General features: G+C 42.7%; 1 non-coding gene and 51 pseudogenes across 1 annotated transcript; 21 read left to right on the top strand and 31 right to left on the bottom strand.

Moving 5' to 3' along the window:
- The first annotated feature begins 292 nt into the window (after nt 1–292).
- Nucleotides 293–412, top strand: LOC146727048 (5S ribosomal RNA; annotated as a pseudogene).
- Nucleotides 413–508: 96 nt separating this feature from the next.
- Nucleotides 509–628, top strand: LOC146727047 (5S ribosomal RNA; annotated as a pseudogene).
- A 96-nt stretch (nt 629–724) lies between these two features.
- LOC146727046 (5S ribosomal RNA) lies at nt 725–844 on the top strand (annotated as a pseudogene).
- Nucleotides 845–940: 96 nt separating this feature from the next.
- LOC146727045 (5S ribosomal RNA) lies at nt 941–1,060 on the top strand (annotated as a pseudogene).
- A 521-nt stretch (nt 1,061–1,581) lies between these two features.
- On the top strand, nt 1,582–1,701 carry LOC146727044 (5S ribosomal RNA; annotated as a pseudogene).
- Nucleotides 1,702–2,012: 311 nt separating this feature from the next.
- Nucleotides 2,013–2,132, top strand: LOC146727043 (5S ribosomal RNA; annotated as a pseudogene).
- Nucleotides 2,133–2,869: 737 nt separating this feature from the next.
- LOC146727042 (5S ribosomal RNA) lies at nt 2,870–2,989 on the top strand (annotated as a pseudogene).
- Nucleotides 2,990–3,943: 954 nt separating this feature from the next.
- On the top strand, nt 3,944–4,063 carry LOC146727041 (5S ribosomal RNA; annotated as a pseudogene).
- Nucleotides 4,064–4,159: 96 nt separating this feature from the next.
- Nucleotides 4,160–4,279, top strand: LOC146727040 (5S ribosomal RNA; annotated as a pseudogene).
- A 313-nt stretch (nt 4,280–4,592) lies between these two features.
- On the top strand, nt 4,593–4,712 carry LOC146727039 (5S ribosomal RNA; annotated as a pseudogene).
- A 314-nt stretch (nt 4,713–5,026) lies between these two features.
- Nucleotides 5,027–5,146, top strand: LOC146727038 (5S ribosomal RNA; annotated as a pseudogene).
- A 96-nt stretch (nt 5,147–5,242) lies between these two features.
- Nucleotides 5,243–5,362, top strand: LOC146727037 (5S ribosomal RNA; annotated as a pseudogene).
- Nucleotides 5,363–5,458: 96 nt separating this feature from the next.
- Nucleotides 5,459–5,578, top strand: LOC146727036 (5S ribosomal RNA; annotated as a pseudogene).
- Nucleotides 5,579–5,674: 96 nt separating this feature from the next.
- LOC146727035 (5S ribosomal RNA) lies at nt 5,675–5,794 on the top strand (annotated as a pseudogene).
- A 96-nt stretch (nt 5,795–5,890) lies between these two features.
- On the top strand, nt 5,891–6,010 carry LOC146727034 (5S ribosomal RNA; annotated as a pseudogene).
- A 305-nt stretch (nt 6,011–6,315) lies between these two features.
- On the top strand, nt 6,316–6,435 carry LOC146727033 (5S ribosomal RNA; annotated as a pseudogene).
- Nucleotides 6,436–6,531: 96 nt separating this feature from the next.
- LOC146727032 (5S ribosomal RNA) lies at nt 6,532–6,651 on the top strand (annotated as a pseudogene).
- Nucleotides 6,652–6,747: 96 nt separating this feature from the next.
- On the top strand, nt 6,748–6,867 carry LOC146727031 (5S ribosomal RNA; annotated as a pseudogene).
- A 96-nt stretch (nt 6,868–6,963) lies between these two features.
- LOC146727030 (5S ribosomal RNA) lies at nt 6,964–7,083 on the top strand (annotated as a pseudogene).
- Nucleotides 7,084–7,388: 305 nt separating this feature from the next.
- Nucleotides 7,389–7,508, top strand: LOC146727029 (5S ribosomal RNA; annotated as a pseudogene).
- A 96-nt stretch (nt 7,509–7,604) lies between these two features.
- On the top strand, nt 7,605–7,724 carry LOC146727028 (5S ribosomal RNA; annotated as a pseudogene).
- Nucleotides 7,725–8,110: 386 nt separating this feature from the next.
- Nucleotides 8,111–8,229, bottom strand: LOC146727027 (5S ribosomal RNA; annotated as a pseudogene).
- A 300-nt stretch (nt 8,230–8,529) lies between these two features.
- On the bottom strand, nt 8,530–8,649 carry LOC146727026 (5S ribosomal RNA; annotated as a pseudogene).
- Nucleotides 8,650–9,129: 480 nt separating this feature from the next.
- On the bottom strand, nt 9,130–9,249 carry LOC146727025 (5S ribosomal RNA; annotated as a pseudogene).
- Nucleotides 9,250–9,463: 214 nt separating this feature from the next.
- On the bottom strand, nt 9,464–9,583 carry LOC146727024 (5S ribosomal RNA; annotated as a pseudogene).
- A 264-nt stretch (nt 9,584–9,847) lies between these two features.
- Nucleotides 9,848–9,967, bottom strand: LOC146727023 (5S ribosomal RNA; annotated as a pseudogene).
- A 311-nt stretch (nt 9,968–10,278) lies between these two features.
- LOC146727022 (5S ribosomal RNA) lies at nt 10,279–10,398 on the bottom strand (annotated as a pseudogene).
- Nucleotides 10,399–10,826: 428 nt separating this feature from the next.
- On the bottom strand, nt 10,827–10,946 carry LOC146727021 (5S ribosomal RNA; annotated as a pseudogene).
- A 303-nt stretch (nt 10,947–11,249) lies between these two features.
- On the bottom strand, nt 11,250–11,369 carry LOC146727020 (5S ribosomal RNA; annotated as a pseudogene).
- A 214-nt stretch (nt 11,370–11,583) lies between these two features.
- LOC146727019 (5S ribosomal RNA) lies at nt 11,584–11,703 on the bottom strand (annotated as a pseudogene).
- A 515-nt stretch (nt 11,704–12,218) lies between these two features.
- Nucleotides 12,219–12,338, bottom strand: LOC146727018 (5S ribosomal RNA; annotated as a pseudogene).
- A 95-nt stretch (nt 12,339–12,433) lies between these two features.
- On the bottom strand, nt 12,434–12,553 carry LOC146727017 (5S ribosomal RNA; annotated as a pseudogene).
- Nucleotides 12,554–12,649: 96 nt separating this feature from the next.
- LOC146727016 (5S ribosomal RNA) lies at nt 12,650–12,769 on the bottom strand (annotated as a pseudogene).
- Nucleotides 12,770–12,983: 214 nt separating this feature from the next.
- On the bottom strand, nt 12,984–13,103 carry LOC146727015 (5S ribosomal RNA). The gene has a single exon (XR_014928632.1). It is a non-coding gene; the product is annotated as a 5S ribosomal RNA (ribosomal RNA).
- Nucleotides 13,104–13,199: 96 nt separating this feature from the next.
- On the bottom strand, nt 13,200–13,319 carry LOC146727014 (5S ribosomal RNA; annotated as a pseudogene).
- A 96-nt stretch (nt 13,320–13,415) lies between these two features.
- On the bottom strand, nt 13,416–13,535 carry LOC146727013 (5S ribosomal RNA; annotated as a pseudogene).
- A 430-nt stretch (nt 13,536–13,965) lies between these two features.
- LOC146727012 (5S ribosomal RNA) lies at nt 13,966–14,085 on the bottom strand (annotated as a pseudogene).
- Nucleotides 14,086–14,396: 311 nt separating this feature from the next.
- LOC146727011 (5S ribosomal RNA) lies at nt 14,397–14,516 on the bottom strand (annotated as a pseudogene).
- A 96-nt stretch (nt 14,517–14,612) lies between these two features.
- Nucleotides 14,613–14,732, bottom strand: LOC146727010 (5S ribosomal RNA; annotated as a pseudogene).
- A 96-nt stretch (nt 14,733–14,828) lies between these two features.
- LOC146727009 (5S ribosomal RNA) lies at nt 14,829–14,948 on the bottom strand (annotated as a pseudogene).
- Nucleotides 14,949–15,260: 312 nt separating this feature from the next.
- Nucleotides 15,261–15,380, bottom strand: LOC146727008 (5S ribosomal RNA; annotated as a pseudogene).
- Nucleotides 15,381–15,691: 311 nt separating this feature from the next.
- LOC146727007 (5S ribosomal RNA) lies at nt 15,692–15,811 on the bottom strand (annotated as a pseudogene).
- Nucleotides 15,812–15,907: 96 nt separating this feature from the next.
- On the bottom strand, nt 15,908–16,027 carry LOC146727006 (5S ribosomal RNA; annotated as a pseudogene).
- A 214-nt stretch (nt 16,028–16,241) lies between these two features.
- On the bottom strand, nt 16,242–16,360 carry LOC144360529 (5S ribosomal RNA; annotated as a pseudogene).
- A 514-nt stretch (nt 16,361–16,874) lies between these two features.
- Nucleotides 16,875–16,994, bottom strand: LOC144360504 (5S ribosomal RNA; annotated as a pseudogene).
- A 96-nt stretch (nt 16,995–17,090) lies between these two features.
- Nucleotides 17,091–17,210, bottom strand: LOC144360519 (5S ribosomal RNA; annotated as a pseudogene).
- A 95-nt stretch (nt 17,211–17,305) lies between these two features.
- Nucleotides 17,306–17,425, bottom strand: LOC146727005 (5S ribosomal RNA; annotated as a pseudogene).
- A 97-nt stretch (nt 17,426–17,522) lies between these two features.
- LOC144360521 (5S ribosomal RNA) lies at nt 17,523–17,642 on the bottom strand (annotated as a pseudogene).
- A 96-nt stretch (nt 17,643–17,738) lies between these two features.
- On the bottom strand, nt 17,739–17,858 carry LOC144360502 (5S ribosomal RNA; annotated as a pseudogene).
- Nucleotides 17,859–17,954: 96 nt separating this feature from the next.
- Nucleotides 17,955–18,074, bottom strand: LOC146727004 (5S ribosomal RNA; annotated as a pseudogene).
- A 430-nt stretch (nt 18,075–18,504) lies between these two features.
- On the bottom strand, nt 18,505–18,624 carry LOC144360507 (5S ribosomal RNA; annotated as a pseudogene).
- Nucleotides 18,625–18,936: 312 nt separating this feature from the next.
- On the bottom strand, nt 18,937–19,056 carry LOC144360525 (5S ribosomal RNA; annotated as a pseudogene).
- Between the last annotated feature and the right edge of the window lie 2,261 nt (nt 19,057–21,317).

The raw sequence follows: 21,317 nt of genomic DNA, 5'->3' as shown, positions 1-21,317 counted from the left end.
TACATACTATCTTTTTCCCCCGTGATTTTTTGACTAGCCGAAGCATTAATTGAAATCCAATTCCGAAAAATATTCAGCCTACTGCCAAAACATTGCAGAATACACCAGTTCTCGTCCGATCACTGAAGTTAAGGCGCATCGGTCGTGCTTAGTTCTTTCACGGGAGACCGGCTGGGAATACCACGTTCTGTCGGCTCATCAACATTTTTATTCCACATTACATACTAACTTTTTCCCATGATTTTTTGCCTAGACGAAGCATTAAATGACATACAATTCCGACGAATATTCAGCCTACAGCCAAACCATTGTAGAATACACCAGTTCTCGACCGATCACTGAAGTTAAGCTGCATCGGGCGTGGTTAGTACTTGCATGGGAGACCGGCTGGGAATACCGCGTGTAGTAGGTTTATCAACATTTTTATTCCACCGTACATGCCAAATTTTTCCCATGATTTTTTGCCTAGACGAAGCATTAAATGACATCCAATTCCGACGAATATCCAGCCTACTGTCAAACCATTGCAGAACACACCAGTTCTCGTTCGATCACTGAATTTAAGCTGCATCGGGCGTGGTTAGTACTTGCATGGGAGACCAGCTGAGAATACAACGTGCAGTAGGCTCATGGACATTTTTATTCCACATTACATACTAACTTTTACCCATGATTTTTTGCATAGCCGTAGCATTAAATGACATCCAATTCCGACGAATATTCAGCCTATTGCCAAACCATTGCAGAATACACCAGTTCTTGTCCGATCACTGATGTTAATCTCCATCGGGCGTGGTTAGTACTTGTATGGGAGACCGGCTGGGAATACCACGTGCAGTAGGCTCATCAACATTTTTATTCCACATTACATACTAACATTTACCCATGATTTTTTGCCTAGCCGTAGCATTAAATGACATCCAATTCCGACGAATATTCTGCCTACTACCAAACCATTGTAGAATACACCAGTTCTCGCCTGATCACTGAAGTTAAGCTGCATCGGGCGTGGTTAGTACTTGCATGGGAGACCGGCTGGGAATACCACGTGCAGTAGGCTCATCAATATTTTTATTCCACTGTACATTCCAAATTTTTCCCGGGATTTTTTGCCTAGCCAAAGCGTTAAACCACAGGCAATTATGACGAATATTCAGCCTACTGTCAAACCATTGCAGAACACACCAGTTCTCGTCCAATCACAGAAGTTAAGCTGCATCGGGCGTGGTTATTACTTGCATGGGAGACCTGATGGGACTGCCACGTGCAGTAAGCACATCAACATTTTTATTCCACATTACATTCAAACTTTTTCCCACGATTTTTTGCCTAGACGAAGCATTAAATGACATACAATTCGGACGAATATTCAGCCTACTGCCAAACCATTGCAGAATACACCAGTTCTCGTCCGATCACTGAAGTTAAGCTGCATCGGGCGTGGTTGCATGGGAGGCCGGCCTGGAATACCATGTGCATTAGGCTCATCAACATTTTTATTCCACCGTACACACTAACTATTTCCCGTGATTTTTTGCCTAGCCGAAGTATTAAATTACATCCAATTCCGACGAATGCTCAGCCTACTGCCAAACCATTGCAGATTACAGCAGTTCTCGTCCGATCACTGAAGTAAAGCTGCTTCGGGCGTGGTTAGTACTTGCATGGGAGACCGGCTGGGAATACCACGTGCAGTAGGCTCATCAACATTTTTATTCCACCGCACACACTAACTATTTCCCGTGATTTTTTGCCTAACCGAAGTATTAAATGACATACAATTCCTACAAATATTCAGCCTACTGCCAAACCATTGCAGAATACACCAGTTCTCGTCCGATCACTGAAGTTAAGCTTCATCGGGCATGGTTAGGACTTACACGAGAGACCGGCTGGGAATACCACGTGCAGTAGCCCCATCAACATTTTTATTCCACATTACATTCTAACTTTTCCCATGATTTTTTGTCCAGACGAAGCATTAAATTGCATACAATTCGGACGAATATTCAGCCTACTGCCAAACCATTGAAGAATACACCTGTTCTCGTCCGATCACTGAAGTTAAGCTGCATCGGGCGTGGTTAGTACTTGCATGGGAGACCGGCTGTGAATACCACTTGCAGTAGGCTCATCAACATTTTTATTCCACATTACATACTAACTTTTTCCCATCATTTTTTGCCTAGACGAAGCATTAAATTACATACAATTCGGACGAATATTCGGCCTACGGCCAAACCATTGCAGAACACGCCAGTTCTCATCCAATCACTGAACTTAAGCTGCATCGGGCGTGGTTAGTGCTTGCATGGGAGACCAGCTGGGAATACCACGTGCATTAGGCTCATCAACATTTTTATTCCACTGTACATACCAACTTTTTCCCGGGATTTTTTGCCTAGCCGAAGTATTAAATTACATCCAATTCCGACGAATATTCAGCCTACTGCCAAACCATTGCAGAGTACACCACTTCTCGTCCGATCACTAAAGTTAAGCTTCATCGGGCGTGGTTAGTACTTGCATGGGAGACCTGCTGGGAATGCCACATGTAGTAGGACCATCAACATTTTTATTTCACATTTCATTCTAACTTTTTCCCATGGTTTTTTGTCTAGACAAAGCATTAAATGACATACAATTCGGACGAATATTCAGCCTACTGCCAAACCATTGCAGAATACACCAGTTCTTGTCCGATTACTGAAGTTAAGCTGCATCGGGCGTGGTTGCATGGGAGACCGGCCTGGAATACCATGTGCATTAGGCTTATCAACATTTTTATTCCACTGTACATACCAACTTTTTCTCGGGATTTTTTGCCTTGCCGAAGCGTTAAACGACATGCAATTCTGACGAATAATCAGCCTACTGTTAAACCATTGCAGAACACACCAGTTCTTGTCCGATCAATGAAGTTAAGCTGCATCGGGCGTAGTTAGTACTTGCATGGGAGACCGGCTGGGAATACAACCTGCAGTAGGCTTGTCAACATTTTTATTCCACATTACAATACTAACTTTTTCCCATCATTTTTTGCCTAGACGAAGCATTAAATTACATACAATTCGGACGAATATTCGGCCTACGGCCAAACCATTGCAGAACACGCCAGTTCTCGTCCAATCACTGAACTTAAGCTGCATCGGGCGTGGTTAGTGCTTGCATGGGAGACCAGCTGGTAATACCACGTGCATTAGGCTCATCAACATTTTTATTCCACTGTACATACTAACTTTTTCCCGGGATTTTTTGCCTAGCCGAAGTATTAAATTACATCCAATTCCGACGAATATTCAGCCTACTGCCAAACCATTGCAGAGTACACCACTTCTCGTCCGATCACTAATGTTAATCTTCATCGGGCGTGGTTAGTACTTGCATGGGAGACCTGCTGGGAATGCCACATTCAGTAGGCCCATCAACATTTTTATTCCACATTACATTCTAACTTTTTCCCATGATTTTTTGCCTAGCCGAAGTATTAAATTACATCCAATTCCGACGAATATTCAGCCTACTGCCAAACCATTGCAGAGTACACCATTTCTCGTCCAATAACTAAAGTTAAGCTTCATCGGGCGTGGTTAGTACTTGCATGGGAGACCTGCTGGGAATGCCACATGCAGTAGGCCCATCAACATTTTTATTCCACATTATTTTCTAACTTTTTCCCATGAGTTTTTGCCTAGACAAAGCATTAAATGACATACAATTCGGACGAATATTCAGCCTACTGCCAAACCATTGCAGAATACACCAGTTCTCGTCCGATCACTGAAGTTAAGCTGCATCGGGCGTGGTTGCATGGGAGACCGGCCTGGAATACCATGTGCATTAGGCTTATCAACATTTTTATTCCACTGTACATACCAACTTTTTCTCGGGATTTTTTGCCTTGCCGAAGCGTTAAACGACATGCAATTCTGACGAATATTCAGCCTACTGTTAAACCATTGCAGAACACACCAGTTCTTGTCCGATCAATGAAGTTAAGCTGCATCGGGCGTAGTTAGTACTTGCATGGGAGACCGGCTGGGAATACAACCTGCAGTAGGCTCATCAACATTTCTATTCCACGTTACATACTAAATTTTTCCTATGATTTTTTGCCTAGCCGTAGCATTAAATGACATCCAATTGCGACGAATATTCAGCCTACTGCCAAACCAATGCAGAAAACACCAGTTCTCTTCCGATCACTGAAGTTAAACTGCTTCGGGCATGGTTAGTACATGCATGGGAGACCGGCTGGGAATACCACCTGCAGTAGGCTTATCAAAATTTTTATTCCACCGTACATATTAACTTTTTCCCCGGGATTTGTTGCCTAGCCGAAGTATTAAATTACATCCAATTCCGATGAATATTCAGCCTATTGCCAAACCAATGCAGAATACACCAGTTCTCGTCTGATCACAGAAGTTAATCTGCATCGAGCATGGTTAGTGCTTACATGGGAGACCGGCTGGGAATACCACGAGCAGTAGGCTTATCAACATTTTTATTCCACCGTACATACAAACTTTTTCCCGGGATTTGTTGCCTAGCCGAAGTATTAAATTACATCCAATTCCGACGAATATGCAGCCTCCTGCCAAACCATTGTAGAATACACCAGCTCTCGTCCGATCACAGAAGTTAAGCTGCATCGGGCGCGGTTAGTACTTGCATGGGTGACCTGCTGGGAATACCAAATGCAGTAGGCTTATCAACATTTTTATTCCACCGTACATACTATCTTTTTCCCACGTGATTTTTTGACTAGCCGAAGCATTAATTGAAATCCAATTCCGAAAAATATTCAGCCTACTGCCAAAACATTGCAGAATACACCAGTTCTCGTCCGATCACTGAAGTTAAGGCGCATCGGTCGTGCTTAGTTCTTGCACGGGAGACCGGCTGGGAATACCACGTTCAGTCGGCTCATCAACATTTTAATTCCACATTACATACTAACATTTTCCCATGATTTTTTGCCTAGACGAAGCATTAAATGACATACAATTCCGACGAATTTTCAGCCTACAGCCAAACCATTGTAGAATACACCAGTTCTCGACCGATCACTGAAGTTAAGCTGCATCGGGCGTGGTTAGTACTTGCATGGGAGACCGGCTGGGAATACCACGTGCATAAGGCTCATCAACATTTTTATTCCACCGTACATACTAACGTTTTCCCGGGATTTTTTGCCTAGCCGAAGTATTAAATTACATTCAATTCCGACGAATATTCAGCCTACTGCCAAACCATTGCAGAATACACCAGATCTCGTCCGATCTCTGAAGTTAAGCTGCATCGGGCGTGGTTAATACTTGCATGGGAGACTGGCTGGGAATACCACGTGTAGTAGGTTTATCAACATTTTTATTCCACCGTACATGCCAAATTTTTCCCGGGATTTTTTACCTAGCCGAAGCGTTAAAAGACATCCAATTCCGACGAATATCCAGCCTACTGTCAAACCATTGCAGAACATACCAGTTCTCGTTCGATCACTGAATTTAAGCTGCATCGGGCGTGGTTAGTACTTGCATGGGAGACCAGCTGAGAATACAACGTGCAGTAGGCTCATCGACATTTTTATTCCACATTACATACTAACTTTTACCCATGATTTTTTGCATAGCCCTAGCATTAAATGACATCCAATTCCGACAAATATTCAGCCTACTACCAAACCATTGTAGAATACACCAGTTCTCGCCTGATCACTGAAGTTAAGCTTCATCGGGCGTGGTTAGTACTTGCATGGGAGACCGGCTGGGAATACCACGTGCAGTAGGCTCATCAATATTTTTATTCCACTGTACATTCCAAATTTTTCCCGGGATTTTTTGCATGGCCAAAGCGTTAAACCACAGGCAATTATGACGAATATTCAGCCTACTGTCAAACCATTGCAGAACACACCAGTTCTCGTCCAATCACTGAAGTTAAGCTGCAGTGGGCGTGATTAGTACTTGCATGGGAGACCTGATGGGAATGCCACGTGCAGTAAGCCCATCAACATTTTTATTCCACATTACATTCAAACTTTTTCCCACGATTTTTTGCCTAAATGAAGCATTAAATGACATACAATTCGGACGAATATTCAGCCTACTGCCAAACCATTGCAGAATACACCAGTTCTCGTCCGATCACTGAAGTTAAGCTGCATCGGGCGTGGTTGCATGGGAGGCCGGCCTGGAATACCATGTGCATTAGGCTCATCAACATTTTTATTCCACCGTACACACTAACTATTTCCCGTGATTTTTTGCCTAGCCGAAGTATTAAATTACATCCAATTCCGACGAATACTCAGCCTACTGCCAAACCATTGCAGATAACAGCAGTTCTCGTCCGATCACTGAAGTAAAGCTGCATCGGGCGTGGTTAGTACTTGCACGAGAGACCGGCTGGGAATACCACGTGCAGTAGCCCCATCAACATTTTTATTCCACATTACATTCTAACTTTTTCCCATGATTTTTTGTCCAGACGAAGCATTAAATTGCATACAAATCGGACGAATATTCAGCATACTGCCAAACCATTGAAGAATACACCTGTTCTCGTCCGATCACTGAAGTTAAGCTGCATCGGGCGTGGTTAGTACTTGCATGGGAGACCAGCTGAGAATACACCGTGCAGTAGGCTCATCGACATTTTTATTCCACATTACATAATAACTTTTACCCATGATTTTTTGCATAGCCGTAGCATTAAATGACATCCAATTCCGACGAATATTCAGCCTATTGCCAAACCATTGCAGAATACACCAGTTCTTGTCCGATCACTGATGTTAATCTCCATCGGGCGTGGTTAGTACTTGCATGGGAGACCGGCTGGGAATACCACGTGCAGTAGGCTCATCAACATTTTTATTCCACATTACATACTAACTTTTACCCATAATTTTTTGCCTAGCCGTAGCATTAAATGACATCCAATTCCGACGAATATTCAGCCTACTACCAAACCATTGCAGAACACACCAGTTCTCGTCTAATCACTGAAGTTAAGCTGCATCGGGCGTGGTTAGTACTTGCATGGGAGACCTGCTTGGAATGCCACGTGCAGTAAGCCCATCAACATTTTTATTCCACATTACATTCAAACTTTTTCCCACGATTTTTTGCCTAGACGAAGCATTATATGACATACAATTCGGACGAATATTCAGCCTACTGCCAAACCATTGCAGAATACACCAGTTCTCGTCCGATCACTGAAGTTAAGCTGCATCGGGCGTGGTTGCATGGGAGGCCGGCCTGGAATACCATGTGCATTAGGCTCATCAACATTTTTATTCCACCGTACACACTAACTATTTCCGGGGATTTTTTGCCTAGCCGAAGTATTAAATTACATCCAATTCCGACGAATACACAGCCTACTGCCAAACCATTGCAGAATACAGCAGTTCTCGTCCGATCACTGAAGTAAAGCTGCATCGGGCGTGGTTAGTACTTGCATGGGAGACCGGCTGGGAATACCACGTGCAGTAGGCTCATCAACATTTTTATTCCACCGTACATACCAACTTTTTCCCTTGATTTTTTGCCCAGCCGAAACATTAATTGAAATCCAATTCCTACAAATATTCAGCCTACTGCCAAACCATTGCAGAATACACCAGTTCTCGTCCGATCACTGAAGTTAAGCTGCATCGGGCATGGTTAGGACTTACATGAGAGACCGGCTAGGAATACCACGTGCAGTAGGCCCATCAACATTTTTTATTCCACATTACATTCTAACTTTTTCCCATGATTTTTTGTCCAGACGAAGCATTAAATGACATTCAATTCGGACGAATATTCAGCCTACTGCCAAACCATTGCAGAATACTCCAGTTCTCGTCCGATCACTGAAGTTAAGCTGCATCGGGCGTGGTTGCATGCGAGACCGGCCTGGAATACCATGTGCATTAGGCTCTTCAACATTTTTATTCCACCATACATACTAACTTTTTCCCGGGATTTTTTGCCTAGCCGAAGTATTTAATTACATCCAATTCCGACGAATATTCAGCCTACTGCCAAACCATTGCAGAATACACCAAAAAATCCCGTAAAAAGTTAGTATGTAATGTGGAATAAAAATGTTGATGAGCCTACTGCACGTAATATTCTCAGCCGGTCTCCCATACAAGTACTAACCACGTCCGATGAGCTTAACTTCAGTGATCGGACGAAAACTGGTGTATTCTGCAATGTTCTGGCAGTAGGCTGAAAATTCGTCGGAATTGGTTGACATTTTATGCTTCGGCTAGGCAAAAAATTATGGGAAAAAGTTAGTATGTATGGTGGAATAAAAATGTTGAAATGTTGACATGGTATTCCAGGCCGGTCTCCCATGCAACCACGCCCGATGCAGCTTAACTTCAGTGATCGGACGAGAACTGTTGTATTCTGCAATGGTTTGGCAGTAGGCTGGATATTCGTCGGAATTGGATGTAATTTAATACTTCGGCTAGGCAAAAAATCCCGGGAAAACGTTAGTATGTACGGTGGAATAAAAATGTTGATGAGCCTTATGCACGTGGTATTCCCAGCTGGTCTCCCATGCAAGTACTAACCACGCCCGATGCAGCTTAACTTCAGTGATCGGACGAGAACTGGTGTATTCTACAATGGTTTGGCTGTAGGCTAAATATTCGTCCGAATTGTATGTCATTTAATGCTTCGTCTAGGCAAAAAATCATGGGAAAAAGTTAGTATGTAATGTGGAATAAAAATGTTGATGAGCCGACTGAACGTGGTATTCCCAGCCGGTCTCCCGTGCAAGAACTAAGCACGACAGATGCGCTTTAACTTCAGTGATCGGACGAGAACTGGTGTATTCTGCAATGGTTTGGCAGTAGGCTGAATATTTGTCGGAATTGGATTTCAATTAATGCTTCGGCTAGGCAAAAAATCCCGGGAAAAAGTTAGTATGTACGGTGGAATAAAAATGTTGAAGAGCCTAGTGCACGTGGTATTCCCAACCAGTCCCCCATGCAAGTATTAACACGCCTGATGTAGCTTAACTTCAGTGAATATTCGTCAGAATTGCATGTCGTTTAACGCTTCGGGAAGGCAAAAAAAACGGCAAAAAGTTGGTATGTACGGTGGAATAAAAATGTTGATAAGCCTACTGCACATTGTATTCCCAGCCGGTCTCCCATGCAAGTACTAACCACGGCCGATGCAGCTTAACTTCAGTGATCGGACTAGAACTGGTGTATTCTGCAATGGTTTGACAGTAGGCTGGATATTCGTCGGAATTGGATGTAATTTAATACTTCGGCTAGGCAAAATATGCCGGGAAAAAGTTAGTATGTACGGTGGAATGAAAATGTTGATGAGCCTAATGCATGTTGTATTCCCAGCCGGTCTCCCATGCAATTACTAACCACGCCCGATGCAGCTTAACTTCAGTGATCGGACGAGAACTGGTGTATTCTGCACTAAAAATGTTCATCAGCCTACTGCACGTGGTATTCCCAGCCGGTCTCCCATGCAAGTACTAACCACGCCCGATGCAGCTTAACTTCAGTGATCGGACGGGAAAGGGTGTATTCTGCATTGGTTTGGCAGTAGGCTGAATATTCGTTGGAATTGGATGTAATTTAATACTTCGGCTAGGCAACAAATCCCGGGAAAAAGTTAGTATGTACGGTGGAATAAAAATGTTGAAGAGCCTAGTGCACGTGGTATTCCCAACCAGTCCCCCATGCAAGTATTAACACGCCTGATGCAGCTTAACTTCAGTGAATATTCGTCAGAATTGCATGTCGTTTAACGCTTCGGGAAGGCAAAAAAAACGGCAAAAAGTTGGTATGTACGGTGGAATAAAAATGTTGATAAGCCTACTGCACATTGTATTCCCAGCCGGTCTCCCATGCAAGTACTAACCACGGCCGATGCAGCTTAACTTCAGTGATCGGACTAGAACTGGTGTATTCTGCAATGGTTTGACAGTAGGCTGGATATTCGTCGGAATTGGATGTAATTTAATACTTCGGCTAGCCAAAATATGCCGGGAAAAAGTTAGTATGTACGGTGGAATGAAAATGTTGATGAGCCTAATGCATGTTGTATTCCCAGCCGGTCTCCCATGCAATTACTAACCACGCCCGATGGAGCTTAACTTCATGATCGGACGAGAACCGGTGTATTCTGCAAAGGTTTGGCAGTAGGCTGAATGTTCGTCCGAATTGTATGTCATTTAATGCTTCGTCTAGGCAAAAAATCATGGGAAAAAGTTAGTATGTAATGTGGAATAAAAATGTTGATGAGCCTACTGCACGTGGTATTCCCAGCCGGTCTCCCGTGCAAGAACTAACCACGCCCGATGTGGCTTAACTTCAGTGATCGGACGAGAACTGGTGTACTCTGCAATGGTTTGGCAGTAGGCTGAATATTCGTCGGAATTGGACGTAATTTAATACTTCGGCTAGGCAACAAATCCCTGGAAAAAGTTAGTATGTACGGTGGAATAAAAATGTTTACAAGCCTACTGCAGGTGGTATTCCCAGCCGGTCTCAATGCAAGTACTAACCACGCCCAATGCAGCTTAATTTCAGTGATCCGACGAGAAATGGTGTATTCTGCAATGGTTTGGCAGTAGGCTGAATATTCGTCGGAATTGTATGTCATTTAATGCTACGGCTAGGCAAAAAAAATGGGTAAAAGTTAGTATGTAATGTGGAATAAAAATGTTGATGAGCCTACTGCACGTGGTATTCCCAGCTGGTCTCCCATGCAAGTACTAACCACGCCCGATGCAGCTTAACTTCAGAGATCGGACGAGAACTGGTGTATTCTGCAATAAAAATGTTCATCAGCCTACTGCACGTGGTATTCCCAGCCGGTATCCCATGCAAGTACTAACCACGCCCGATGCAGCTTAACTTCGGTGATCGGACGAGAACTGGTGTATTCTGCAATGGTTTGGCAGTAGGCTGGATATTCGTCGGAATTGGATGTAATTTAATACTTCGGCTAGGCAAAAAATCCCGGGAAAAAGTTAGTATGTACGGTGGAATAAAAATGTTGATGAGCCTAGTGCACGTGCACCAGTCCCCCATGCAAGTATTAACACGCCTGATGCAGCTTAACTTCAGTGATCGGACGAGAACTGGTGTATTCTGCATTGGTTTGGCAGTAGGCTGAATATTCGTCGGAATTGGATGTCATTTAATGCTACGGCTAGGCAAAAAATCATAGGAAAAAGTTAGTATGTAATGTGGAATAAAAATGTTGATGAGCGAACTGCACGTGGTATTCCCAGCCGGTCTCCCATGCTAGTACAAACCACGCCCAATGCAGCTTAGCTTCAGTGATCCGACGAGAACTGGTGTATTCTGCAATGGTTTTGCAGTAGACTGAATATTCGTCGGAGTTGGATGTCATTTAATGCTATGGCTAGGCAAAAAATCATGGGTAAAAGTTATTATGTATTGTGGAATAAAAATGTTGATGAGCCTACTGCACGTGGTATTCCCAGTCGGTCTCCCATGCAAGTACTAAAAACGCCCGATGCAGCCTAACTTCAGTGATCGGACAAGGACTGGTGTGTTCTGCAATAAAAATGTTCATCAGCCTACTGCACGTGGTATTCCCAGCCGGTCTCCCATGCAAGTACTAACCACGCCCGATGCAGCTTAACTTCGGTGATCGGACGAGAACTGGTGTATTCTGCAATGGTTTGGCATTAGGCTGGATATTCATAGGAATTGGATGTAATTTAATACTTCGGCTAGGCAAAAAATCCCGGGAAAAAGTTAGTATGTACGGTGGAATAAAAATGTTGAAGAGCCTAGTGCACGTGGTATTCCCAACCAGTCCCCCATGCAAGTATTAACACTACTGATGCAGCTTAACTTCAGTGATCGGACGAGAACTGGTGTATTCTGCATTGGTTTGGCAGTAGGCTGAATATTCGTCGGAATTGGATGTCATTTAATGCTACGGCTAGGCAAAAAATCCCTGGAAAAAGTTGGTATGTACGGTGGAATAAAAATGTTGAAATGTTGACATGGTATTCCAGGCCGGTCTCCCATGCAACCACGCCCGATGCAGCTTAACTTCAGTGATCGGACAAGAACTGTTGTATTCTGCAATGGTTTGGCAGTAGGCTGAATATTCGTCCGAATTGTATGTCATTTAATGCTTCGTCTAGGCAAAAAATGATGGGAAAAAGTTAGAATGTAATGTGGAATAAAAATGTTGATGGGCCTACTGCACATGGTATTCCCAGCCGGTCTCCCATGCAAGTACTAACCACGCCCGATGCAGCTTAATTTCAGTGATTGGACGAGAACTGGTGTGTTCTGCAATGGTTTGACAGTAGGCTGAATATTCGTCATAATTGCCTGTGGTTTAACGCTTTGGCTAACAAAAAATCCCGGGAAAAATTTGGTATGTACGGTGGAATAAAAATGTTGATGAGCCTACTGCACGTGGTATTCCCAGCCGGTCTCCAATGCAAGTACTAACCACGCCCGATGCAGCTTAACTTCAGTGATCAGGCGAGAACTGGTGTATTCTACAATGGTTTGGCAGTAGGCTGAATATTCGTCGGAATTGGATGTCATTTAATGCTACGGCTAGGCAAAAAATCATGGGTAAAAGTTAGTATGTAATGTGGAATAAAAATGTTGATGAGCCTACTGAACGTGGTATTCCCAGCCGGTCTCCCATGCAAGTACTAACCACGCCCGATGGAGTTTAACATCAGTGATCGGACAAGAACTGGTGTATTCTGCAATGGTTTAGCAATAGGCTGAATATTCGTCGGAATTGGATGTCATTTAATGCTTTGGCTATGCAAAAAATCATGGGTAAAATTTAGTATGTTATGTGGAATAAAAATGTTGATGAGCATAATGCACGTTGTATTCCCAGCCGGTCTCCCATGCAAGTACTAACCACGCCCGATGCAGCTTAACTTCAGTGATCGGACGAGAACTGGTGTATTCTGCAATAAAAATGTTCATCAGCCTACTGCACGTGGTATTCCCAGCCGGTCTCCCATGCAAGTACTAACCACGCCCGATGCAGCTTAACTTCAGTGATCGGACGGGAACTGGTGTATTCTGCATTGGTTTGGCAGTAGGCTGAATATTTGTCGGAATTGGATGTAATTTAATACTTCGGCTTGGCAAACAATCCAGGGAAAAAGTGAGTATGTACGGTGGAATAAAAATGTTGATGAGCCGAATGCACGTGGTATTCCCAGCGGGTCTCCCATGCAAGTACTAACCACGCCCAATGCAGCTTAACTTCAGTGATCGGACGAGAACTGGTGTATTCTGCAAAGGTTTGGCAGTAGGCTGAATATTCGTCCGAATTGTATGTAATTTAATGCTTCGTCTAGGCAAAAAATCATGGGAAAAAGTTAGTATGTAATGTGGAATAAAAATGTTGATGAGCCTACTGCACGTGGTATTCCCAGCCGGTCTCCCGTGCAAGATCTAACCACGCCCGATGCGGCTTAACTTCAGTGATCGGACGAGAACTGGTGTACTCTGCAATGGTTTGGCAGTAGGCTGAATATTCGTCGGAATTGGATGTAATTTAATACTTCGGCTAGGCAACAAATCCCTGGAAAAAGTTAGTATGTACGGTGGAATAAAAATGTTTACAAGCCTACTGCAGGTGGTATTCCCAGCCGGTCTCCAATGCAAGTACTAACCACGCCCAATGCAGCTTAATTTCAGTGATCCGACGAGAAATGGTGTATTCTGCAATGGTTTGGCAGTAGGCTGAATATTCGTCGGAGTTGTATGTCATTTAATGCTACGGCTAGGCAAAAAAAAATTGGGTAAAAGTTAGTATGTAATGTGGAATAAAAATGTTGATGAGCCTACTGCACGTGGTATTCCCAGCCGGTCTCCCATGCAAGTACTAACCACGCCCGATGCAGCTTAACTTCTTGATCGGACGAGAACTGGTGTATTCTGCAATAAAAATGTTCATTAGCCTACTGCACGTGGTATTCCCAGCCGGTCTCCCATGCAAGTATTATCCACGCCCGATGCAGCTTAACTTCGGTGATCGGACGAGAACTGGTGTATTCTGCAATGGTTTGGTAGTAGGCTGGATATTCGTCGGAATTGGATTTAATTTAATACTTCGGCTAGGCAAAAAATCCCGGGAAAAAGTTAGTATGTACGGTGGAATAAAAATGTTGATGAGCTTAGTGCACGTGGTATTCCCAACCAGTCCCCCATGCAAATATTAACACGCCTGATGCAGCTTAACTTCAGTGATGGGACGAGAACTGGTGTATTCTGCAATGGTTTGGCAGTAGGCTGAATATTCGTCCGAATTGGATGTCATTTAATGCTACGGCTAGGCAAAACATCATGGGTAAAAGTTAGTATGTAATGTGGAATAAAAATGTTGATGAGCCTACTGCACGTGGTATTCCCAGCCGGTCTCCCATGCAAGTACTAACCACGCCCGATGGAGCTTAACATCAGTGATCGGACGAGAACTGGTGTATTCTACAATGGTTTGGCAGTAGGCTGAATATTCGTCGGAATTGGATTTAATTTAATACTTCGGCTAGGCAACAAATCCCGGGAAAAAGTTTGTATGTACGGTGGAATAAAAATGTTGATAAGCCTACTGCTCGTGGTATTCCCAGCCGGTCTCCCATGTAAGTACTAACCATGCTCGATGCAGATTAACTTCAGTGATCGGACGAGAACTGGTGTATTCTGCATTGGTTTGGCAGTAGGCTGAATATTCGTCGTAATTGGATGTCATTTAATGCTACGGCTAGGCAAAAAATCATAGGAAAAAGTTAGTATGTAATGTGGAATAAAAATGTTGATGAGCCTACTGCACGTGGTATTCCCAGCCGGTCTCCCATGCAAGTACTAACCACGCCCGATGCAGCTTAACTTCAGTGAACGGACGAGAACTGGTGTATTCTGCAATGGTTTGGCAGTAGGCTGAATATTCGTTTGAATTGGATGTCATTTATTGCTACGGCTAGGCAAAAAATCATGGGTAAAATTTAGTATGTAATTTGGAATAAAAATGTTGATGAGCCTACTGCACGTGGTATTCCCAGCCGGTCTCCCATGCAAGTACTAACTACACCACATGCATCTTAACTTCAGTGATCGGACAAGAACTGGCGTGTTCTGCAATGGTTTGACAGGAGGCTGAATATTCGTCAGAATTGCACGTCGTTTAACGCTTCGGCAAGGCAAAAAATCATGGGAAAAAGTTGGTATGTATGGTGGAATAAAAATGTTCATCAGCCTACTGTACATGGTATTCCCAGCCGGTCTCCCATGCAAGTACTAACCACGCCCGGTGCAGCTTAACTTCAGTGATCGGATGAGAACTGGAGTATTCTGCATTGGTTTGGCAGTAGGCTGAATATTCGTCGGAATTTGATGTAATTTAATACTTCGGCTAGGCAACAAATCCCGGGAAAAAGTTAGTAAGTACGGTGGAATAAAAATGTTGACATGCCTACTGCAGGTGGTATTCCCAGTAGGTCTCCCGTGCAAGAACTAACCACGCCTGCTACGGCTTAACTTCAGTGATTGGACGAGAACTGGTGTAATCTGCAATGGTTTGGAGTAGGCTGAATATTCGTCAGAATTGCATGTCGTTTAACGCTTCGGTAAGGCAAAAAATCCCGAGAAAAAGTTGGTATGTACGGTGGAATAAAAATGTTGAGAAGCCTACTGCACTTGGTATTCCCAGCCGGTCTCCAATGCAAGTACTAACCACGCCCGATGCAGCTTAAATTCAATGATCGGACGAGAACTGGTGTATTCTGCAATGGTTTGGCAGTAGGCTGGATATTCGTCGGAATTGGATGTAATTTAATACTTCAAATAGGCAAAAAATCCCGGTAAAAAGTTAGTAAGTACGGTGGAATAAAAATGTTGATGAGCCTAATGCACGTGGTATTCCCAGCCGGTCTCCCATGCAATTACTAACCACGCCCGATGCAGCTTAACTTCAGTGATCGGACGAGAACTGGTGTATTCTGCAATGGTTTGACAGTAGGCTGAATATTCGTCCGAATTGTATGTCATTTAATGCTTCGTCTAGGCAAAAAATTATGGGAAAAATTTGGTATGTAATGTGGAATAAAAATGTTGTTGAGCCTACTGCACGTGGTATTCCCAGCCGGTCTTGAGTGCAAGAACTAACCACGCCCGATGCGGCTGAACTTCAGTGATCGGACGAGAAATGGTGTATTCTGCAATACAAATGTTCATCAGCCTACTGCACGTGGTATTCCCAGCCGGTCTCCCATGCAAGTATTAACACGCCCGATGCAGCTTAACTTCAGTGATCGGACGAGAACTGGTGTATTCTGCAATGGTTTGGCAGTAGGCTGGATATTCGTCGGAATTGGATGTCATTTTATGCTTCGGCTAGGCAAAAAATCATAGGAAAAGTTAGTATGTAATGTGGAATAAAAATGTTGATGAGCCTAGTGCACGTGGTATTCCCATCCGGTGCCCCATGCAAGTATTAACACGCCCAATGCAGCCTAACTTCAGTGATCGGACAAGGACTGGTGTGTTCTGCAATGGTTTGATAGTAGGCTGAATATTCGTCAGAATTGCATGTCGTTTAACGCTTCGGTAAGGCAAAAAATCCCTGGAAAAATTTGGTATGTACGGTGGAATAAAAATGTTGAAATGTTGACATGGTATTCCAGGCCGGTCTCCCATGCATCCACGCCCGATGCAGCTTAACTTCAGTGATCGGATGAGAACTGTTGTATGCTGCAATGGTTTGGCAGTAGGCTGAATATTCGTCCGAATTGTATGTCATTTAATGCTTCGTCTAGGCAATAAATGATGGGAACAAGTTAGAATGTAATATGGAATAAAAATGTTGATGGGCCAACTGCATATGGCATTCCCAGCAGGTCTCCCATGCAAGTACTAACCACGCCCGATGCAGCTTAACTTCAGTGATCGGACGAGAACTGGTGTACTCTGCAATGGTTTGGCAGTAGGCTGAATATTCGTCGGAATTGGATGTAATTTAATACTTCGGCTAGGCAAAAAATCCCGGGAAAAAGTTAGTATGTACGGTGGAATAAAAATGTTGATGAGCCTACTGCACATGGTATTCCCAGCCGGTCTCCCATGCAAGTACTATCCACGCCCGATGCAGCTTAATTTCAGTGATTGGACGAGAACTGGTGTGTTCTGCCATGGTTTGACAGTAGGCTGAATATTCGTCATAATTGCCTGTGGTTTAACGCTTTGGCTAACAAAAAATCCCGGGAAAAATTTGGTATGTACGGTGGAATAAAAATGTTGATGAGCCTAATGCACGTGTTATTCCCAGCCTGTGTCCCATGCAAGTACTAACCACGCCCGACGCAGCTTAACTTCAGTGATCGGATGAGAACTGGTGTGTTCTGCAATGGTTTGGCAGTAGGCTGAATATTCCTCCGAATTGTATGTCATTTAATGCTTCGTCTAGGCAAAAAATCATGGGGAAAAAGTTAGTATGTAATGTGGAATAAAAATGTTGAAGAGCCTACTGCACGTGGTATTCCCAGCCGGTCTCCCATGCTAGTACTAAGCACGCCCGATGCAGCTTAACTTCAGTGATCGGACGAGAACTGTTGTATGCTGCAATGGTTTGGCAGTAGGCTGAATATTCGTCCGAATTGTATGTCATTTAATGCTTCGTCTAGGCAAAAAATGATGGGAACAAGTTAGAATGTAATGTGGAATAAAAATGTTGATGGGCCAACTGCATGTGGCATTCCCAGCAGGTCTCCCATGCAAGTACTAACCACGCCCGATGCAGCTTAACTTCAGTGATCGGACGAGAACTGATGTACTCTGCAATGGTTTGGCAGTAGGCTGAATATTCGTCGGAATTGGATGTAATTTAATACTTCGGCTAGGCAAAAAATCCCGGGAAAAAGTTAGTATGTACGGTGGAATAAAAATGTTGATGAGCCTACTGCACATGGTATTCCCAGCCGGTCTCCCATGCAAGTACTAACCACGCCCGATGCAGCTTAATTTCAGTGATTGGACGAGAACTGGTGTGTTCTGCAATGGTTTGACAGTAGGCTGAATATTCGTCATAATTGCCTGTGGTTTAACGCTTTGGCTAACAAAAAATCCCGGGAAAAATTTGGTATGTACGGTGGAATAAAAATGTTGATGAGCCTAATGCACGTGTTATTCCCAGCCTGTGTCCCATGCAAGTACTAACCACGCCCGATGCGGCTTAACTTCAGTGATCGGATGAGAACTGGTGTATTCTGCAATGGTTTGGGAGTAGGCTGAATATTCGTCCGAATTGTATGTCATTTAATGCTTCGTCTAGGCAAAAAATCATGGGGAAAAAGTTAGTATGTAATGTGGAATAAAAATGTTGAAGAGCCTACTGCACGTGGTATTCCCAGCCGGTCTCCCATGCTAGTACTAAGCACGCCCGATGCAGCTTAACTTCAGTGATCGGACGAGAACTGGTGTATTCTGCAATAAAAAAGTTCATCAGCCTACTGCACGTGGTATTCCCAGCCGGTCTCCCATGCAAGTACTAACCACGCCCGATGGAGTTTAACATCAGTGATCGGACAAGAACTGGTGTATTCTGCAATGGTTTGGCAATAGGCTGAATATTCGTCGGAATTGGATATCATTTAATGCTTTGGCCATGCAAAAAATCATGGGTAAAATTTAGTATGTAATGTGGAATAAAAATGTTGATGAGCATACTGCACATTGTATTCTCAGCCGGTCTCCCTTGCAAGTACTAATCACGCCCGATGCAGCTTAAACTCAGTGATCGAACGAGAATTGGTGTGTTCTGCAATGGTTTGACAGTAGGCTGAATATTCGTCAGAATTGCATGTCTTTTAACGCTTCGGCAGGGCAAAAAATCCCGGGGAAAATTTGGCATGTACGGTGGAATAAAAATGTTGATAAGCCTACTGCACATGGTATTCCTAGCCGGTCTCCCATGCAAGTACTAACCACGCCCGACGCAGCTTAACTTCAGTGATCGGACGAGAACTGGTGTATTCTGCAATGGTTTGGCAGTAGGCTGGATATTCGTCGGAATTGCATGTAATTTAATACTTCGGCTAGGCAAAAAATCCCGGGAAAAAGTTAGTATTTATGGTGGAATACAAATATTGATGAGCCTAATGCACGTGGTATTCCCAACCAGTCTCCCATGCAAGTACTAACCACGCCCGATGCAGCTTAACTTCAGTGATCGGACGAGAACTGTTTTGTTTTTTGTTTTTTTCTTTTATTAAAAGACGAGCCCACTAGCTCGCCTTGTTAAAAATATTTACATGAAAAAAATTACATTGAGTAAATTCTTAACAAAGTTTATAACACAATGTTGAATTCATACTATAAATATATGAATGCAGATATAGTTATACAGATTTGGAAATCGTGCTTAATCTCTCAAAAGTTTGTTTGGAAAGTATCACCGTCAACCCTTACAAGATTCATGAATCTTTGTTTGAAGGCGGTGATGTTAAATCTGTATTTTCAAATTTTGAAATATGTATTCATTTAAAATTTTAGTTTGTATTTATATGTTTCCAAAAGGTTCGCGTGATGTTTTGATTGTTTGAATTGACGTCGACGATATACTATTACATAACGTGCAAGAGATAAGATATAGTTGATTAACTCTTTTTTCTGCTTACTTGTAGGTTCGAAATAACCAAAAATGGTATACGAACGTTTCAGTTCTGTTTGTATAATTGAACGATTCTCTATTATGTATTTAATATACACAATAGAGAATCGTTCAATTATACACAATTCGAACACAAACTCCCAAAGTTGTTTAACAGAATAACACAAGGCTATCATATGGTATACATTTTCTACATTAAAATTACAGAAGTCGCATAAGGCACTTTCAGTAAACTTCATCTTCAACAGTCTATCGTTTGTGAAAATTGCATTATGGGATATTTTATAGTCTATGTCGCCCAGAATATTATCTTTAAAACCACTGTATATTCCTTCCCACATGTCGGAATAATTGAAATCAGGAAAAATACGATTCCAGTGTGTAACGCTGGGTGGCTCTACTTGTTTTATAGTTTGAACAATCTCTGTTAGTTGTTTCGTACTTAGACTGGTGAAGAGACACTCAGTCTTATCCAATAATACTCTAATACAGGAGGTTGTGTCGCTCCTATGAGGGATTCCATTCATTATTGATTTCACCCAACCAAGTGGAATACAGCTTATCAAGGTTTTTAATTGCCTGCTTACACAACCGGGTCTATGGGATTATAATAATTCAGTGACTGCGCCCTCAGTTTGAAACCCTGGCACAACTTCGTATAGAATATCCTTAATGCGTGTTATACCAGCGTTAATATAATTGCGGTAAAATAGCGTACTTTCATTTGTAATGATGAATTTATTGCAGAAAAGTGGCTGTTGATGTATGTCAATCAGAGAACGTGGACGTGTGTCAATGAAACTAGACATTTTGTTCCAGGCTACGAAGAGTTCCTGATAAAAAAGAGGAAGGTTCGTTAATTTCCTAATTTCAATTTCACATTTGAAAGTGTCGAAGCCGAGATTAAGATTTTGGTATTTGTTAATAAAATAAGTCATGATGTACTTAAATTTGTGTACATAATCAGGATTTATTAATTTTTTGATCCATTTTAATCGAAAGGCGTCTCTTTTTGTTTTAAGATCAATCAGATTGAGACCGCCATTCCTCACTGTGCTGGTACATTGTAATAACGTCGTACTTAAAAAGGTGACTGTTATTGTCCCAAATGAATGAAGTGATAATGTTCTTAAACCTGGTTAACAAATTATCTGAGATTGGCGTAACGAATAGTAGGTAATAAAATGACGACGCAACTAGACTGTTAATAACAATCAGTTTACCTCGCAGAGACAGACGTCTACGTTTCCATTGATTTAACACATTTTCTGCTTTGTCAATTTTTCTCTTCCTGTTTGACTCTAAAATAATGTCGTTACTATTACCGATGTTGACACCGAGTATGCTAATTTTGTCTTGACTGTAAATTGCAGGTATCGGAGTATCAGTGCGCCCTCTGTTGCTGCCAATCCACAGTATTTCAGTTTTGTTGGTGTTGATTTTTGCACCTGAAATTTTACCGTAACTCTCAAAAGCTGTTAGACATTCTAAAATTGAGTCATCATCCGCCAATGTGAGCGTCGCATCATCAGCATGCTGATACATAAGAGATGACGTGTTTGTGTTTGGTATTGAAATGCCTTTTATAAGGTGATTAGAATTGATTAAAATATTGAGAGGCTCAATCGATAAAACATAGAGCATCGC

The sequence above is a fragment of the Saccoglossus kowalevskii genome, unplaced genomic scaffold (genome assembly GCF_978046115.1).
Source record: "Saccoglossus kowalevskii unplaced genomic scaffold, keSacKowa6.1 SCAFFOLD_24, whole genome shotgun sequence".
Lineage (NCBI taxonomy): Eukaryota > Metazoa > Hemichordata > Enteropneusta > Harrimaniidae > Saccoglossus > Saccoglossus kowalevskii.
The sequence above is the reverse complement of the archived record's forward strand: the minus strand, read 5'-3'. Positions and strand labels throughout refer to the sequence as shown.